The sequence below is a fragment of the Pelophylax lessonae genome (assembly GCF_965119305.1).
Source record: "Pelophylax lessonae genome assembly, chromosome: 6".
In the NCBI taxonomy this organism is placed as follows: domain Eukaryota; kingdom Metazoa; phylum Chordata; class Amphibia; order Anura; family Ranidae; genus Pelophylax; species Pelophylax lessonae.
In genome coordinates this window covers 71,594,451-71,614,855 of record NC_138773.1, presented here as the reverse complement: position 1 = coordinate 71,614,855, position 20,405 = coordinate 71,594,451, and the positions used below count along the sequence as shown (strand labels likewise).

Genomic DNA, 20,405 nt, shown 5'->3' with positions numbered 1-20,405 from the left:
AAACATAGTTTTTTTAAAGAAATAAAAAACGATGACAGTTGTTTATTAAACACAGTGCTTTAGCAAACTAAATAATGTCATCCAGTTTGGGTTTAGATCTCTTTAAAGTAGAACTCAACCTTGCACTGCAAATTTTGTTTTGGATGAGGGGAGAATTTATTTTACAGGCCCATTATTTGCAATGTCCCTTGTGATATACACCATTGCTGCTTGTGTCCCAGCCACTGTCTGCAGATGTTGGCCCCCACCATGTCTTGGGAGGAGTTCTCCGGCACAGCCAAGCCACTGCAGCAGGGGAAGAATTTCACAGCTCTGAATCATCACATCGGGGCTAGAAAAGTATCATTTCATAAAGTACTTTTTACCATCAGAAGAGGTCTACCTTAACATATACCTTTCATTAGAAAATATGCAGGCTGACAGGTTCCTTGACTGTCAGTCTTATTCCCTGACTTCCGTACATTTACTTATCCTGAACAAGGAAAGAGATAAGGAATTCTGATTTTATCCTGACTTTCATTTGCTGTATGATTGTTCTGGATCACATTTAAAATTATTAAAGACAACCAGGCAATTAGCATTTCCTTAAGATAGCCAGCAGAGGCAGCCCTTATATTTATCTCATGGTAGGTGTACTGCTGAGTTGTTTTCCCTGCCAGGGTTTTATTTTTTAATTTTATTTATAGCCATCCAGTCTTGGGATTTACACAGCTCTGTTAGACTTTAGAGCCAGGTTGGTGACCTGATTTGTGTCTACTGCAGTTAAGCAATACAATTAGGTCACCTCCTGCCCCCAAGTTTGTGTCTGAAAAGAGAAGGAGCAGCATCAGATTGATGAGGTCATCCCCCTGCTCACTGTGCTGTCCCTCTTGTCAGTGTGTTCTTGTCAGCACATCTGTATGCAGCACACCTTATTGGCCCTTTTCCCTGTCCCTTCCACTCTCGCTCTCTCCGTCTGAGTGCTGTTGTACATATTAGTACAAATGGCTGATACCAATCACATATAGGTTATCAAATATTTCCCATGATAACTATTGCTAATTTCTTTTTATTGTACAAGTCATTTTAACCTTCTACAAATCCAACTTTATAATAATTGCTTGGATGTGAACAATTTACATAGATTGTGACAGTTTAAAGGGAAAACAGCAATCACAGAATAAGATTATACTTATAATAACCAATGAGTGTTCTGTAATAGGCCTCTATTACATGGACAATTACTTGCATGCCCCGTTATGTATTGCTGGCACAGGGATGCCAAGGTGTTGTGTGCATCCCCGTGTCGGCAGTCCCATAGATGTCTATTGGGACACGCGGCTGCACAGACACATCTATGTGGGTCTAAAAGGAAAAGAATACAGAGGGCGCACCAGCCTAGCGCATTACCTTTTGCAACAATTTATTTTTATAAAAGTATATACATCATACTCACAAAGGAGATGAAATAACAGGCAAAATAAAAGTGTGGGTCCACCAAAAATCTCCACTCAGCATAGTCGGCTAGTACAAACAGTAGTGGAATGTAAACCTCCAAATGGAGCTGACGCGTTTCGAGGGTGTCCCCCCCCTTCTTCAGAGCTAACTTGGGATACATCTATGTGGGTACCAATACATGGCCCCGAACACACCCAGGGTGAGTTTAGGGACACACACCCACATGGATGTCATATTAGGACACAGCAGCTGTGCACAGGGCACAGAGATAAAATTATTACATCAATGAGGCCACTCACCTATATACACTAAGGCTTCACGTGTCAGTATACAGTACATTCACGAGACCTTATACTGCCATAGAAAGGACTTCACACTACCACTAAAACAAGTCTAGGGCTTCTTACTCCCAACTCCACCATATACAGAGGACCTCACATTCTTGGCTCCAGCTTACAGCAGAGTCATTATATTGCTAATTTAACCACACAAGGGCAAGCATTTCCAGGTCTACTTTACAGAAGTGCTCAGGTTCCTAGTTTCACCTTACAAATCCTACCTTCCATTCACAGGGCTTCATGGAGTCGGTCCAATATATACAGGGTCTCAGGGGTTTGGTCCACCAAACACAGGGCTTCATGGGTCCAGTCCAAAACACACAGGCCTCAAGGGTGTGGTCCACTATACACAGGGCCTCAAGGGTCTAGTCCACCAAACACAGGGCCTCAAGAGTACAGTCCACCATACACTGGGCCCCATGTGATCAGTCCACAATGTACAGGGCTTCATGGGTCATATCCACAATATATAGGCCATAAGACTCCAGTCGGGTGTACACAGGGCCTCAGGCGTCCACTGTACCATACGAAAAGCTTCACGTTCCCAGTTCTACCTTACACTGTAAGAGTTACAGGGCCTCAACTATCCAGGACCACCATTCAAGGGATCTCACATAGCCAGATCCACCATACACAGTATCTCACATTTTCCTTTTTCCTCATACAAAATAGTATCACAGACACGCTTGCAAACACTCAGCCGCACCATACAAAGACTCGGAGTGAAAATTTACCCTTTTTTCTGCACATTAGTCAATTTTTACCTTTTGGTAATGTTCTCTTGTTAATGTTTACTGAAGAACAGCAGTTAAAACACAAAGAAGTATCAGTATTCCAACCGACTAAAACTGCCCCATGCATACAGAGTCACATGGTCTTTAGACACAGCCCTGTGTATGGCAAGCTTAGATCCAGTATTTCAGCAACACAGTGGGGTTGATTTACCAAAACCAGAGAGTACAAAATCTGGTGCAGCTCTGCATAGAAACCAATCAGCTTCCAGGTATTTTTGTCTAAGTTTAACTGAACAAGCTGAAGTGGCTACCATGCAGAGCTGCACCAGATTTTGCACTCTCCAGTTTTAGTAAATCCACTCCAGTGTCCCTAGAAAATATTTTATAACGTCTAGAATATTAAAAAAGAGCAAGAAGCTCATTGGCTACAGTGGGGATCCCCTGTTCTTTCCGATTTTTCTGCATGAGGCCTGTTTCTATGAAATCTTTATCAATCTGTTATGTATTGATTGGTTCTAATTAGGAATTTCCCTACCGATCAAATTCAATTTTCAGGATAGGTCTAATGCTGATGGTGGCTGAGAAGAGGTGACTCTAGTTCTTACCAAGAAAGCATTGGAGTTAATTTACTAAAACTTGAAAGAGTGCATCTTCTTCAATTAAGCTTTAATAAAAGAACCTGTATGCTGATTGGTTTCTTTGGAGAGCTGAACCAGATTTTGCACTCTCCAGTTTTAATATATCAACCACTAAGACATATGGGTCTTGTATGAGATCCTCAAATTATTGCACTCTCTCTTTATGGCAGACCACAGAAAAGTTTTGTTATGAGATAAAGGTTGACTTATTTCCCAATGTCAAAGACTTAGCCAAAAAACGTTGCAGATTAAACAGATTCTGAAGTCATCAAAGCAATTCTAGGCAGGAGGGCTAAAATATAAGGAAAGCTCCAAGATGATGAGTAATGCATAAGTTCATAAATATGTACATTATTTTCTATCTGTAACAAGTCTGCTGTGTCCACTATACCTAATGGGGTATACCTTTAGCCATGGCAACCCCATGACTGTTTTGAGGCCAGATAACAAGGACTACTATAACTGATTATATAGGATCCACTCCTCTGGCCAGGCAAGGTTGTTCCATCCCTGGCACCATTTGTCATGCAACCAAAGTACTGCTCATGCTAATTTCTCAGGGATATGACCACCATTCCACGCACTAATCCAAGTAATCAAAGACATCAAGCACCTTCTTTACTTCAACACTGAGATATGCAGAAAGCTCCTCTTGGTTCACCTGTGCCCACCTGCCCGGGCCAGCACACCAAGAATTAAAAGTACTTGGTGCCCAAAGTCTCTTAGAGGTTACTACCTAGGAAAAAGGTCACGTTATGGAAACAAAGATGACCACTGATGGTGTCAACAATCAGGAACAATAAGCCCCCGTTCACACTAAGGCGACCTGTGAGGCGACCTGGTCGCCTCACAGGTCGCCGTAGGTCGCCTCCCATAGGGAAGCTGCGGACCCGTTCTAATAGGAGCGACACAAGTCGCTCCGACTTAGAAAAAGGGTCCGGAGCTTCTTTGGGGCGACCAGGAGGCGACCGCCATAGACTTCAATGTTATGAAGTCCGTGGCGGCCGCTCCGAGGTCGCGGCGCGCTGCTCGCACCGCGACCTCCGAGTAGCATCGCTTGCATGTGAACGGGGGCTAAAGAAACAGAGCAAAAACAAAAAAAAACAAACAAAATGACACAAGAGTGGCAAGAAACATGGTCGGCACAGTGGCTTAGTCATTAGAAGTTCTGCCTTGCAGCAACTGGGGTCATCGGTTAGCCTAGCAGGACACTATCAGCATGGAGTTTGCATGTTCTCCTTGTGCTTGTGTTGGTTTCCCCTGATTACTCTAGTTTCCTCCCATACTCTAAAGACATGAAGGTTAACTGGCTCCTGTTTTTTTTTTTTTTCGTTTTTTTTTTTTTTTAATCAGAAAAGGTTTTTATTAAACCAAAAGAAGCAATAACAATCTGGCGGCAATACAAAAGACGTACAGCAATTCAAAGCATGTCAACATTGAATCATAAAAAATTGCCAATTGTACACAGTTTACTTAAAGCGGAGTTCCACCCTGGTTATACATTTTTTTACAAAAATACCCCCGGGACAGTCAGGGCTAGCACATTCCACAATGGCTAGCCTCTGATCTGTCCCGGGTTGCACTTACCTTTCAGGAGATATACTTACCTTGAAATTGTCTTCTCCAGCGCTGCCATCTCAGGTGTGGGCAGCTTGAAGCCAGCACGATCCTCTTCCGCGTCCTCTTCGGTCCTCTTCCTCCTTCTTCGGTCCCACGATGCACTGCACCGGCCCCGACGTCACTTCCGGGTCGCGCGCGTCATCCCTCCACAGCTTCTGGGCATGCCCAGAAGCTGTTTAGAAGGGGATGACGCGCGCGCCCCGGAACTGACGTCGGGGCCGGTGCAGGCGCAATGATTCCTGGGAGCTATGACGTTCAGCTCCCAGGAATCATTGCAAAAGCCAGGAAGTGACGAATCGCCGTGGCCGCCGAGGGGAGGAAGAAGGAAGTAAGGTGAGTATATTTTCTCTAAAAGGTAAGTGAAAAAAAAAAAAAAATTGCGATTATCCATTTGTTTTTCAGGTGACCGGGAGCGAGAAGATGGAGGTAAGTATAAATTTCGGGTGGAACTCCGCTTTAAGGAATAAATACTAAGACCAAAGGAAAAATAAGATCTAAATACAGACAATACATTTAAATTATCTAAACCATGGGTGTCCAACCTTTTGGCTTCTCTGGGCCACATTGAGTGTAGAGAAATTTTCTCGGGCCGCATATAAAATATATACTATAGTTAAGGTATATAAAGTAATAAAACGCTGCCGCGCCCTTCCAGCACTGCCGCCCCCCCAGCACTAATTTAACACAGCTAGAGGATGATCCCTTCCGAGGCAGCCTCTGCCTACAGTTAGTTGGAAGCCGCTGTGGCCGTGCCCCCGACCCGACTTCCTTCCTCCCCAGCAAAAAAATAAATTGTCAGGGGGCAGTGGGCCGCATTGCCTGTGGTTCCGGGCCGCATGCGGCCCCCGGGCCGCAGGTTGGACATGCCTGATCTAAACGGTTTAGTAGATCCGTTCATGCAGTAATATTGCTGGAGAAACATTGCAGAAGCCTCATTTTAACCAATTCCACAGGACTTAAACCCACCAAGCCAGGGCGCCCAAAGTTTTTTAAATTTACCAGGCAACCTCTATCTTGATATACATATAGATAAAAGAAATCCGACAGCGCGATCTTCCGCAATGAATACATTTATTAATGCAGGTGTGGTACACAATACATTGTTCACGCGTTTTAGCGTGTAGTTCTAGTCATAGCCCATCATGTTGATTTACATACCCTTCAAAAATGAGAGTGTTACCCATACGCATCCCCCATTGTTTAACTGAGGGGGAATCAGGGGAGTTCCAATACAATAATGGCGCTTTTCCACTGCATGGAATCGAACGGTTGGGCTCTCTTTTGTGCTTTTCCACTGCTGGTACCGCATGGTACGGTGTAGGAACGGTTCGGTACGGTAAGGGCTCTTTCACACGGGCTTTCCGTATGTCCGCAAATCATCCTATTTTTTTGCGGATGATTTGCGGACATAATGTAAGTCTATGGCATTGCGGATGTCAGCGGAATACCATCCGCTGACATCCGATTTCCTTCCTTTCAGTTCTGTTCCGTTTTTTCGAACGGAACAGAACCCTATTTTTCCTCCGTTCAAAAAACGGAAAGGAAGGAAAATCGGATGTCAGCGGTGTCATCCGCTGACATCCGCAATCCCCATAGACTTACATTATGTCCGCATATAATCCGCAAACGGATGGGATGATATGCGGACCTACGGAGCGGATGACAGAAATGTCATCTGCTCCGTGAAAAAAAAAAAAAAAAAAAGGACCGCAGCGGAGCTCTCACACGGAAAGCCCGTGTGAAAGAGCCCTTAGTGTTTTGCAGGCCTGGAAGAGGGAGTGGGAGAATGCCACTCTGGCTCCTGTTTAATTAGCCATAGTGTGTGTGTGTGTATGGTATGTATGTGAGGAAGTGCCCTTAGATTGTAAGCTCCTTGAGAGCAGTATGTAAAGCGCTGTGTAATTTGTCATCGATACAGCAGGGAAATATGTACAGAATGAGCCAAGAGAAATAAAAAATAAAAGTATGGAAACATTTAGAAAAGGTGAACTTGAGATGGGGCAAACACAAGAAAATGGAGAGACCTCATAAGGAAGGAGAAGACCACAGCATTGACTATAAAAAAACAAGACGATACAAACTAAAAATGACATAAGAAAGGAGAAATGCAAATGTGGGACCACACAAACTAAGGAGGACACTAAATCAGGGACTGGGATGTCAAATGGTTTGATAAATAGGCCCGTGCTACCGTTGTACTGTACATCTTAAGCCGATCTGTCATAGGAGAGCATCAGAAGAAGATTACACTTAATTCTGTTAGTGTGGTCAATACAATTTTATTTTTCTCTCTAGAGGGGCTCCATCCAACTTTTGCTACAAAGACCTGAGGCTTATAATTATACCCCTTGTTTAAAATACATCTCATTCATATATCTTCTTGGAGGAGCTCAATTTTTCAAATGAGAAGAGTGTTTATTTATGCCATATACCTGGAAGGACCAGGTTATCCTTAGGGCTCCACTAGTGGGGCAGCACAGTAGGCATATGGGAGAAGGTTATTTTATTTTACAAATCAAGGTAATTTACAATGTAATTAACCAGGTGTTTTAATTTAACTGTGGAACCATTATTCCTTCTCTAGTTTATAAATATATTTGTAAGTCCCGGTGCACACTAAGGCGACCTGTGAGGCGACCTGGTCGCCTCACAGGTCGCCGTAGGTCGCCTCCCATAGGGAGGCTGCAGACCCGTTCTAATAGGAGCGACACAAGTCACTCCGACTTAGAAAAAGGGTCCGGAGCTTCTTTGGGGCGACCAGGAGGCGACCGCCATAGACTTCAATGTTATGAAGTCCGTGGTGGCCGCTCCGAGGTCGCGGCGCGCTGCTCGCACCGCGACCTCCGAGTAGCGTCGCCCCTATGTGAACGGGGCCTAAAAGGGGGCAAAAAAATTGGCTCATCAGAGTCTGGTTCCTCCTTAGTGGTGGTGCACAGTGTTTTTGCCCTATTAATCCTCATATCTCACCACACACTTGCAAAACATGATCTGTCTGATTGAAATCCAGTGTTGGTTACCTAAAAAACATGATTTCTCCCCTTCATATCAGCCCCATTGTGTTCTATAGCCAATAGGAAAGCAATAAGAGCAGAAAGGGCACACTACACATAGAGCAGAAAAAGACCTGTACCCCCAATGCTGTGCTTGGTTTTTAAAGAGAGCCTGGCACTAAGCACAGATAAGTGTGTGTAGGCACTGTGGGTGTTGGCATAATCAGATATTGGTCCACTCACCTCCTGGTGAGCTCCATTCTCAGTGTTTCTTAAACCGGTCTGCAGATGGCTATATTGGCACTGGCAAGATCAACAAACGTTGATAGAAAAATCCAAGTAGCCAAGCAAAAAACTGTTGGCCAAACAACGACTGCAGCCAGTCAGCCGCAGTCACTGTTCTGGACTGGTACTCTGACAGCTGTGGGCATCAGCCAGGAGAGATTTGCCCATCCACACTATACAGAATGGATGGGGTAATGGAGTAGCTTCCCTCGTTCAGCCCAGCAGGCCAGAAAAATCTTTAGTCTACACCTGCTTACTAATACACCAACATGACACAGACATTGTGACTTCTACCCTCCTTTTAATACACAGATATCAGGATTAGGGATAAGCTGAAGTGTGTTCGGATTTTAGGCCAAACCCACCGGAGCTATCCCACCAGGAAGCTGTCACTGCATACCGCTAATCATTGGAGGCAGAGGCATTCCCCGCCCTTGTATACTTGCAGCTGCAGGGTAGGGATTGCCTCGGCCACTTATGACTGGTGGTGTGCAATGACAGCTTCCTGGCAGGATAGCTCAGGTGGCTTCAGACTAGGATCCCAACATGCCTGAGCTCATTCCCGATCAGGATACAGCGATTTCCCCTCCTCCTAATACACTGACATCAGGACACAGAGCTCTCCTCTCCTAATACACAGACATCAGGACACAGAGCTCCCCCCTCCTCCTAATACACAGGCATCAGGACCCAGAGTTCTCCTACACAGACATCAGGACACAGAGCTCTCCTCTCCTAATACACAGACATCCGGACACAGAGCTCTCCTCTCCTCCTAATACACAGACATCAGGACACCGAGCTCTCCTCTCCTACTAATACACAGGCATCAGGACCCAGAGTTCTCCTACACAGACATCCGGACACAGAGCTCTCCTCTCCTCCTAATAAACAGACATCAGGACACAGAGCTCTCCTCTCCTCCTAATACACAGACATCAGGACACAGAGCTCTCCTCTCCTCCTAATACACAGACATCCGGACACAGAGCTCTCCTCTCCTCCTAATACACAGACATCAGGACACAGAGCTCTCCTCTCCTCCTAATACACAAACATCAGGACACAGAGCTCTCCTCTCCTCCTAATACACAGATATCAGGACACAGAGCTCTCCTCTCCTCCTAATACACAGACATCAGGACACAGAGCTCTCCTCTCCTCCTAATACACAGACATCAGGACACAGAGCTCTCCTCTCCTCCTAATACACAGACATCAGGAAACAGAGCTCTCCTCTACTTCTAATACACAGACATCAGGACACAGTGCTCTCCTCTCCTCCTAATACACAGATATCAGGACACAGAGCTCTCCTCTCCTCCTAATACACAGACATCAGTACACAGAGCTCTCCTCTCTTCCTAATACACAGACATCAGGACACAGAGCTCTCCTCTCCTCCTAATACACAGACATCAGGACACAGAGCTCTCCTCTCCTCCTAATACACAGACATCAGTACACAGAGCTCTCCTCTCCTCCTAATACACAGATATCAGGACACAGAGCTCTCCTCTTCTCCTAATACACAGACATCAGGACACAGAGCTCTCCTCTCCTCCTAATACACAGACATCAGGACACAGAGCTCTCCTCTCCTCCTAATACAAAGACATCAGGACACAGAGCTCTCCTCTCCTCCTAATACACAGACATCAGTACACAGAGCTCTCCTCTCCTCCTAATACACAGACATCAGTACACAGAGCTCTCCTCTCCTCCTAATACACAGACATCAGGACACAGAGCTCTCCTCTCCTCCTAATACACAGACATCAGGACACAGAGCTCTCCTCTCCTCCTAATACACTGACATCAGTACACAGAGCTCTACTCTCTTCCTAATACACAGACATCAGGACACAGAGCTCTCCTCTCCTCCTAATACACAGACATCAGGACACAGAGCTCTCCTCTCCTTCTAATACACAGACATCAGTACACAGAGCTCCCCTCTCCTCCTAATACACAGATATCAGGACACAGAGCTCTCCTCTTCTCCTAATACACAGACATCAGGACACAGAGCTCTCCTCTCCTCCTAATACACAGACATCAGGACACAGAGCTCTCCTCTCCTCCTAATACAAAGACATCAGGACACAGAGCTCTCCTCTCCTCCTAATACACAGACATCAGTACACAGAGCTCTCCTCTCCTAATACACAGACATCAGTACACAGAGCTCTCCTCTCCTCCTAATACACAGACATCAGTACACAGAGCTCTCCTCTCCTCCTAATACACAGACATCAGTACACAGAGCTCTCCTCTCCTCCTAATACACAGACATCAGTACACAGAGCTCTCCTTTCCTCCTAATACACTGACATCAGTACACAGAGCTCTCCTCTCTTCCTAATACACAGACATCAGGACACAGAGCTCTCCTCTCCTCCTAATACACAGACATCAGGACACAGAGCTCTCCTCTCCTCCTAATACACAGACATCAGTACACAGAGCTCTCCTCTCCTCCTAATACACAGACATCAGGACACAGAGCTCTCCTCTCCTCCTAATACACAGACATCAGGACACAGAGCTCTCCTCTCCTCCTAATACACAGACATCAGTACACAGAGTTCTCCTCTCCTCCTAATACACAGATATCAGGACACAGAGCTCTCCTCTTCTCCTAATAGACTGACATCAGGACACAGAGCTCTCCTCTCCTCCTAATACACAGACATCAGGACACAGAGCTCTCCTCTCCTCCTAATACACAGACATCAGGACACAGAGCTCTCCTCTCCTCCTAATACACAGACATCAGTACACAGAGCTCTCCTCTCCTCCTAATACACAGACATCAGGACACACAGCTCTCCTCTCCTCTTAATACACAGATATCAGGACACAGAGCTCTCCTCTCCTCCTAATACACAGACATCAGTACACAGAGCTCTCCTCTCCTCCTAATACACAGATATCAGTACACAGAGCTCTCCTCTCCTCCTAATACACAGACATCAGGACACAGAACTCTCCTCTCCTCCTAATACACAGACATCAGGACACAGAGCTCTCCTCTCCTCCTAATACACAGACATCAGTACACAGAGCTCTCCTCTCCTCCTAATACACAGACATCAGGACACAGAGCTCTCCTCTCCTCCTAATACACAGACATCAGGACACAGAGCTCTCCTCTCCTCCTAATACACAGACATCAGGACACAGCGCTCTTCTTAAAATAATTCATAACCAATGTTAAAATTTTTACTGCTAGATCTAGTAAATAAAAAAAAAATTACAGAAAAAACTCAGAAAAGGAAAAGAATGGAAAAATGGAACTTGAACCCAAACCCCTGCTGTGCTGTTTTTTTTTATATACTTTATCCCCATACAATCATATTTTTATTGCTCACTACTAATTTATCAGAAAAACTGAACTTTTTATTTTATTTATTGTCACTAAAATGACAGACAGCAAAACGTCACAAACCTACAATTTTCCTTCATACATTACATGTGCCATTCGGTTATTCATTTGCATTTTCCATAAACTTATTTTGCACCTATATAGGAGCGCAGAATACGTTCGCTATTCCAGAGATAGAGTATCATCCATTGGTACAAAGACAAAGTCACAAAAACAAAATACATCTCTTATATAAAATTACAGGCATGACAATTTTTTTTAAAATAAATTAACAGAGCAAATGCAGGAATACAGTAATCCAAAATGTATACAGCTAAAGTAACAATGTATGTTGACCAACATTACCTATAAAGCAATCTTCAGGACATTTAGCTAGGTGACAGTGACAGTGGACTGTCACACTCCCTGCAATGGGGTTCTTCATGTATAGAGAATCCCCCTGGTCTACCCTCCCCCATTATAAAGAAGTGACAGCTCACCCTCCCCCCTATGGTGTATTGGTGTGACAGGTCTCCCCCTTGTACAGCAGATATTCAGGCATAACACACACCGTACCCTGACACCCATCAATACGTTGACCGAACAGCCATCGGTGGGGTGATCAGCCCACCTTCCGCATAATATCACCTTTCCATGACCCCAAATAACCAATCCCCTATACAGTTGGCTCCGACCCATCAAACTATGGAATGCATTCTATAACTGGTTAACAAACAGGTCCTTAAAAAAATACCCCCCTCCCCCAGAACACCCAAATATCCCCCTCCCCAAGAACACCTCTACCCATAGAACACCCAAATACCCCCCTCCCCAAGAACACCTCTACCCATAGAACACCCAAATACCCCCCTCCCCAAGAACACCCCTACCCATAGAACACCCAAATATCCCCCCTCCCCAAGAACATTCCTACCCATAGAACACCCAAATATCCCCCCTCCCCAAGAACATTCCTACCCATAGAACACCCAAATACCCCCCTCCCCAAGAACACCCCTACCCATAGAACACCCAAATACCCCCCTCCCCAAGAACACCTCTACCCATAGAACACCCAAATACCCCCCCTCCCCAAGAACATTCCTACCCATAGAACACCCAAATATCCCCCCTCCCCAAGAACATTCCTACCCATAGAACACCCAAATACCCCCCTCCCCAAGAACACCCCTACCCATAGAACACCCAAATACCCCCCTCCCCAAGAACACCTCTACCCATAGAACACCCAAATACCCCCCTCCCCAAGAACATTCCTACCCATAGAACACCCAAATACCCCCCTCCCCCAGAACACCCCTACCCATTCTCACCTTCTGCAGGTTGCAATGTCTGTAGGATAGACAATTCCTGTCTTCTTTGGTTTTAAAAAAAAAAAATATTGCAAAAAAAATAATAATAATAATAATATTATTATTAGTAATCCAGAAGCCCTTCCAAAAATGTTTTTTTTTTTTTTCAATATTTGTTTTAAAAAATATCAAAATGCTTCCCCACCAGAAAAAAAAAAACAGTCTGGATCAATGTCTAGAGAAGGTTCCTCGAGTCTTCAGGCTTTGGATCCAGATGTGGTCAAGCGGTGTGACCCCCCCTTTTTTATTGGAGGGATCCAGGAGACATAGTGGGGTGTTAAGCTATATACAGAATGGGGTTTTTTCTTTCTATTATGTGGCAGGGCAGAGCCTGCTCAGTCTGCAAGGATAAAGGATGCTCTTAGTGTCAGGGATTGCTAGGATGTAGGGGAGCTTATCAGCAACCCCAATGTTATAGGGGTAAGGATAGGGGACAAGGGGGAGGGGGGAGCTCTGGGTTAGGAAAGCAGGGAGAAGAGGCTGCAAAAGTGAGAGGTGGCAAGCTGATGGGAGGAAGGAAGGAAGGAGAGAGAGAGAGTGAGAGAGAGAGAGAGAGAGAGAGTGTGTGAGAGAGAGAGGGAGGGAGACAGACAGAGGGAGGGAGGGGTGGGAATGTGCAGGGTGATTTATTGCAGCCCTGCAGAACTGTCTGAGAATGACCCTCCAACATCAGTTCTACTCCAGGGCTGAGGCCACTGCGCATGCTCCCGACCAGCCAGACAGGGGCTGCAGGGGAGAGGAGGAGAAGGGGGGCTCCTCACCACACCGCCCCCCTCCACTTCTTCTCCTCCCAGTCTCTGCCCATAGGAGGGGGCTGCTGCAGAGAGCCCTCTCTCCCCCTTCTCTCCCAGCACACAGGGGGAAAGGAGTGGTTTTCAATAATATAAGGGCTTCTCTCACAGCCTGGCTCTCACCCCTACACACATACCACACATACACAACTCCACCCGGACACACATACTGCACACACACTACACAACTCCACATACTGCACACACATGACACTCAGCCCACACAGCCTTATCAATCCACACACAATGAAAGAATAGGGGCTTTGTACCAGCAGACACCATGACAGCCTGACACAATATTATCCCATGACACTCCTGTACACTGCCCTGGGTCTACGCCTGGCTTCCTGCTCATCCATTTCCGTAGGCCTCATTTGGCGTATTGACAACCAATCAATCGAAGGATAGATTCACACTTTAGCTGTGTTTTTTAGGGGGGGTTTTTTTACGCACATTTTTGCAGGTTAATAGAAGGAGGAGGCTGGCGATTAGACCAAGAACGTGTGTTAGGCCCCTTTTCACACCGACTGTGCGATCAGATCCACCGGCGGACATGATCGGACCCTGCATTGTCCTCTATGGAGGGGCGGATGTCAGCTGACACCCTCCGCCATCCGATCCTGTCCCCCAAAAACAGACGAAGGGTGGTCCTATTTTCTATCTGTCTGGTGGATCTGATCGGACCTTGCATTGTCCTCTATGGAGGGGCGGATGTCAGCTGACACCCTCCGCCATCTGATCCGATCCTGTCCCCCAAAAACAGACGAATGGTGGTCCTATTTTCTATCTGTGTGGCGGATCAGATCAGACCTTGCATTGTCCTCTATGGAGGGGCAGATGTCAGCTGACACCCTCCACCATCTGATCCGATCCTGTCCGCCAAAAACAGACGAATGGTGGTCCTATTTTCTATCTGTCTGGTGGATCTGATCGGACCTTGCATTGTGCTCTATGGAGGGGTGGATGTCAGCTGATGCCCTCCACCATCCGATCCGATCCTGTCTGCCAACAACAGACGAAGGGTGGTCCTATTTTCTATCTGGTGGATCTGATCGGACCCTGCATTGTCCTCTATGGAGGGGCAGATGTCAGCTGACACCCTCTGCCATCTGATCCGATCCTGTCTGCCAACAACAGATGAAGGGTGGTCCTATTTTCTACCTATCTGGGCGATCTGATCAGACCCTGTATTGTCCTCTATGGAGGGGCGGGTGTCAGTGGAAACCCTCCGCCATCTGATCCGATCCTGTCCACCAAAAACAGACGAATGGTGGTCCTATTTTCTACCTGTCTGGCGGATCTGATCGGACCCTGCATTGTCTTCTCTGGAGGGGCGAATGTCAGCTGACACCCTCCACCATCTGATTTGATCCTGTCCGGCAAAAACAGACGAATGGTGGTCCTATTTTCTACCTGTCTGGCGGATCTGATTGGACCTTGCATTGTCCTCTATGGAGGGGCGGGTGTCAGTGGAAACCCTCCGCCATCTGATCCCATCCTGTCCGCCAAAAACAGACGAATGCTGGTCCTATTTTCTACATGTCTGGCGGGCATGATCAGACCCTGCATTGTCTTCTCTGGAGGGGCGGATGTCAGCTGACACCCTCTGCCATCTGATCCGATCCTGTCCACTAAAAACAGACGAAGGGTGATCTTATTTTCTATCTGTCTGGTGGATCTGATCGGACCCTGCATTGTCTTCTATGGAGGGGCTGATGTCAGCTGACACCCTCCACCATCTGATCCGATCCTGTCTGCCAAAAACAGACGAAGGGTGGTCTTATTTTCTATCCAACTGGCGGATCAGATCGGATCAAAACGGAAAGACGGTCCATTTCCAGCCTATTGCCCATATAGGAGACACGGGTTGATTTACTTAAGGCAAATAGATTGTGCACTTTGCAAAGTGCAGTTGCCCTCTGCAAGTGCAGTTGCTCCAGATCTTAGTACGTGAGGTAAAGCTTCACTTTGCAAAAAAAGTACCCAATCACAAGGAAAATAAGAAAATAAAAACAGCAATTTTGCTTGCACGTGATTGGATGATGGAAGTCGGCAGAGCTTTTGCTCATTTACTTAGCTCCAGAGCAACTGCACTTGCAGAGTGCAACTTCACTTTGCAAAGTGCACAGTGTATGTGCCTTTAGTAAATCAAGCCCACTGTGTCCCTGTCCGCTCTGTATAGCGAAGCAGACACGAATCTGTAATCAGCCTGTTTAGTGAGGATCAGCAGAGAAATACCCCGCTGGACAAGCAGGTTCGGCTTAGCAGGGGCGCCCTTGTGAAAAGTGCCTAAAATCATTCCAATCTGGCCTGCCTTTAAAGTGGAGTTCCACCCTAAATTTATACTTACCTCCATCTTCTCGCTCCAGGTCACCTGAAAAACAAATGGATAATCGCAATTTTTTATTTTTTTTTACTTACCTCGTAGAGAAAATATACTTACCTTACTTCCTTCTTCCTCCCCTCGGCGGCCACGGCGATTCGTCACTTCCTGGCTTTTGCAATGATTCCTGGGAGCTGAACGTCATCGCTCCCAGGAATCACTGCGCCTGCACCGGCCCCGACGTCAGTTCTGGGGCGCGCGCGTCATTCCCTTCTAAACAGCTTCTGGGCATGCCCAGAAGCTGTGGAGGGATGACGCGCGCACCGGAAGTGACGGCGGGGCCGGTGCAGTGCATCGTGGTACCGAAGAAGAAGGAAGAGGATGCAGAAGAGGATCGCGCTGGCTTCAAGCTGCCCACACCTGAGATGACAGCGCTGGACAATACTTTTTCAAGGTAAGTATTTCTCCTAAAAGGTAAGTGCAACCCGGGACAGATCAGAGGCTAGCCATTGTGGAATGTACTAGCCCTGACTGTCCCGGGTGTATTTTTATTAAAAAATGTATTCCCAGGGTGGAACTCCGCTTTAAGTTTCACTGATGAACCTGATCAGAAGCTCTATGCAGCCCTATGGACAGGTGGATGTAAAAAGACTTGGGACCGGCTACACCCCAACTACCTCTGACTCCATCTGACTGCATCCATTTTTCAAGCCTAAAGTCCCACATACAAGATAAGAATATCATACAAAATATACCACTTTGGAATTGATCGTACGATAAACTGATCATTAGTACACAGCTTTTTTACTGAAATTTTCTGACGGGACAAACTCAACAGTTTTTTCTCGTATGAGAACTGGATCGTACAATTTTTGTTTAATCAGTACAGTTTTCATCTGAAAATACAATACATCACTTCCGAATTTTTATTCTGTCGTACGAGAATTTTCGTACTTTAGTAACCTATTTGTTTTCGATATAGAGACCAGTGACGGCTGGGCTCAAAATCTTTGGTGGGGGGGCGCAAAAAGAAAAATGTAATAGGCATTGCTTTGCGGCAAAAAACGCGGCAAAAAATTGCATGACTTTGAGGTCACAAAAGTGTGAAAGGGGCCTTCAGTAATCAAAGTATGGTGTGCCCCCTTCAATGCAGAGTGACCACAGCGTGCCCCCTTCAATGCAGAGTGACCACAGCATGCCCCCTTCAATGCAGAGTTACCACAGCGTGCCCCCTTCAATGCAGAGTGACCACAGCGTGCCCCCTTCAATGCAGAGTGACCACAGCGTGCCCCCATCAATGTAGAGTGACCACAGCGTGCCCCCTTCAATACAGAGTGACCACAGCGTGCCCCCTTCAATGCAGAGTTACCACAGCGTGCCCCCTTCAATGTAGAGTGACCACAGCGTGCCCCCATCGATGTAGAGTGACCACAGCATGCCCACTTCAATGTAGAGTGACCACAGCGTGCCCCTTTCAATGTAGAGTGACCACAGCGTGCCCCCTTCAATGCAGAGTGACCACAGCGTGCCCCCTTCAATGCAGAGTGACCACAGCATGCCCCCTTCAATGTAGAGTAACCACATCGTGCCCCCTTCAATGTAGAGTGAACACAGCGAGCCCCCATCAATGTAGAGTGACCACAGCGTGCCCCCTTCAATGCAGAGTGACCACAGTGTGCCCCCTTCAATGCAGAGTGACCACAGCGTGCCCCCATCAATGCAGAGTGACCACAGCGTGCCCCCATCAATGCAGAGTGACCACAGCATGCACAGTGACCAGTGCACTTACCTGATGCAGGGGCGGCTTCTCCTCAGTCCTCCGCCTCTCCTGCCTCCTCCTCATTGGCCAATGGCAAATGTTCGCCTTTCGGCCAATCAGGAAATGGGTCTCGGACCCGCTTCCTGATTGGCCGGGAGGAGGGTCCGTGTGACAATAGCAAATATTCATTCGCTATTGTTACACAATGGGTGGGCTCAGGGCGCACTGCTCTGCGCCCCGGGTCCACCCTTTTCTGAAGCCTATTAGAGCCTCTGGCTCTAATCATGTGCGTTTACATCAGGCTGCCCATCGAACTGTCACAGGTCTGCCTGTGTCCACCGGGCACAAACTGAACAGGAATGGATGACATCCGTCATGTTCAGCTCCGATTTAGCGTGGGATCTGCGCTCGGATCCCTTGCTGATCGGTATGGACTCCACTCCGAGTGAAAGGAGCCTTGTACGCGTTTTTTTCGGTGCTCTCTTTAGTCCCGGTGTTCTAAAATTTTGTCGGACCCGTGAAAAAATCGGACCTCGTCACTTCCGGTGACAGAGCGTCACAAAACAGTTGATAGGAGTCGTCCGTGCGCATGCGCAGAAGACATTTTTCGAGGTTTGGCAAAATTATAACAGAGAACGGACAGCTGATTGAGAGAAGGCGGGGCTGAGGTGCGACGGGACGGAGGCACATATGCAGAGCTGGCGGAGAAGGCGGGACGGAGGTGCGGCCGTGTAATATATGCAGGGCTTAAGCGACTCCCTGTTTTATTATCTTTAGTAATTATCGTATTATTTATCCTTCGGATTTCATGACATTTAGTATTTCTATAATGCAAAATAAGAAATACTAAATGTAATGAAATCCTAAGGGTAAATAATACGATAATTAGTAAAGATAATAAAACAGAAGGAGTCGCTAAAGTCCTGCATATATTACACGGCCGCACCTCCGTCCCGCCTCATCTATTCAGCTCTGCAGATGACGCGGCGGTGTCTTCCGTCCCACCTCAGCCCCGCCTCCTCTCATTCAACTGGTCGCTCTGTGTTATAAATTTACCAAACCAAGATAATGTCTGGTGCGCATGCGCACTTGAGACTCCCATAACCGGAAGTGACGAGGTCCGATTTTTTCACGGGTCCGACAAAATTTTACAACACCGGTTCACACTATAGCGATGTCAAACATCGCATGTGATATGCACCGCACTGCTCTGCAAATCACATGTGATGTCTGTGTGATGCAAATTCAGCCATACAGATTTTATGGCCGAATTCGCATCGCATTCGCACCAAAGTCACGCAGGACCCTTTTTTGGTCCGCACCAGAATCAGGTCGCATGGGTGTTCACACCTATGGGATCCGATTCCTGTCCGAATTGACAGTGCGCATTGCGATATACGAACTGACCTGGAGGTGTCATTAACTTTGTGTTGACACTCCCAGCAGTTTGCATATGGCAGTGTAAACTGCCTGCGAGTCGGGTGCGATGTGGGAACTCACAGTGGATTTGCAGGGTAACCGCATCCCACCAGTGTGAACTGGCACTTAAAGCCTAGGAGGTCAAAAATGTGAAAACTTGCAGGAGCATATTTCAAACAGAAAAGTGATGAGCTTGTCTCTCTGTCACTCTGCTCTCTCCTCCTATCAGCATGCTTCCTGTCAGCACGTGATCTGATTGGCTCCTTTTACTTTTTCTTCCTTTCACACTCCAGCACTGCTATACAGGAACTGCAAGAGGAGCTGGCCAAACACTAGTGGATTTTCGAACAAACATTTGTACAAAGAGCCTTGTACAGTACGTGCTTTTCTGGTGCTTCCCTTCTCTAAACTCAAAAATGTGCAATCCTGCAGGAGCGTTCTTGAAGTATTTTATTTTTTACACACAGTTTTGTTTAGGCCACAAGTCTCCAAACTTTTGTTGATTTTACAAATATTTAAGGCTTGTAAAAAGAAATCAGTTTTATAAAGAGTCCCCCCCCCCCCTTACATCCAGGAGAGTCCACCAGAGTCCTCCCTTCCATCCAGGAGAGCCCACCAGAGTCCTCCCTTACATCCAGGAGAGCTCACCAGAGTCCTCCCTTACATCCAGGAGTGCCCACCAGATTCCTCCCTTACATCCAGGAGAGCCCATCAGAGTCCTCCCTTACATCCAGGAGAGCCCACCAGAGTCCTCCCTTACATCCAGGAGTGCCCACAAGAGTCCTCCCTTACATCCAGGAGAGCCCACCAGAGTCCTCCCTTACATCCAGGAGAGCCCACCAGAGTCCTCCCTTACATCCAGAAAAGCCCACCAGAGTCCTCCCTTACATCCAGGAAAGTGCACCAGAGTCCAACTTACATCCAGGAAAGTCCACCAGAGTCCTCCCTTACATCCAGGAAAGCCCACCAGAGTCCTCCTTTACATCCAGGAGAGCCCACCAGAGTCCTCTCTTACATCCAGGAGTGCCCATCAGAGTCCTCCCTTACATCCAGGAAAGCCCACCAGAGTCCTCCTTTACATCCATGAGAGCCCACCAGAGTCCTCTCTTACATCCAGGAGTGCCCATCAGAGTCCTCCCTTACATCCAGGAAAGCCCACCAGAGTCCTCCTTTACATCCAAGTGAGCCCACCAGAGTCCTCTCTTACATCCAGGAGTGGCCATCAGAGTCCTCCCTTACATCCAGGAAAGCCCACCAGAGTCCTCCCTTACATTCAGGAGAGCCCACCAGAGTCCTCCCTTACATCCAGAAAAGCCCACCAGAGTCCTCCT

At 46.9% G+C, this 20,405-nt stretch overlaps 1 protein-coding gene across 2 annotated transcripts in view; it reads right to left on the bottom strand.

The window, feature by feature from the left end:
• GLIS2 (GLIS family zinc finger 2) overlaps positions 1-12,843 on the bottom strand; it is a 104,395-nt gene extending 91,552 nt beyond the window's left edge. Inside the window, exon 1 of one of the 2 annotated variants that reach the window (XM_082262257.1) lies at positions 12,744-12,843. The gene's annotated coding sequence lies outside the window, so the exon portion shown is untranslated. The remainder of the gene's footprint in view (positions 1-12,743) is intronic. The other variant, XM_082262258.1, reaches the window with a different exon arrangement.
• Positions 12,844-20,405: the final 7,562 nt, after the last annotated feature.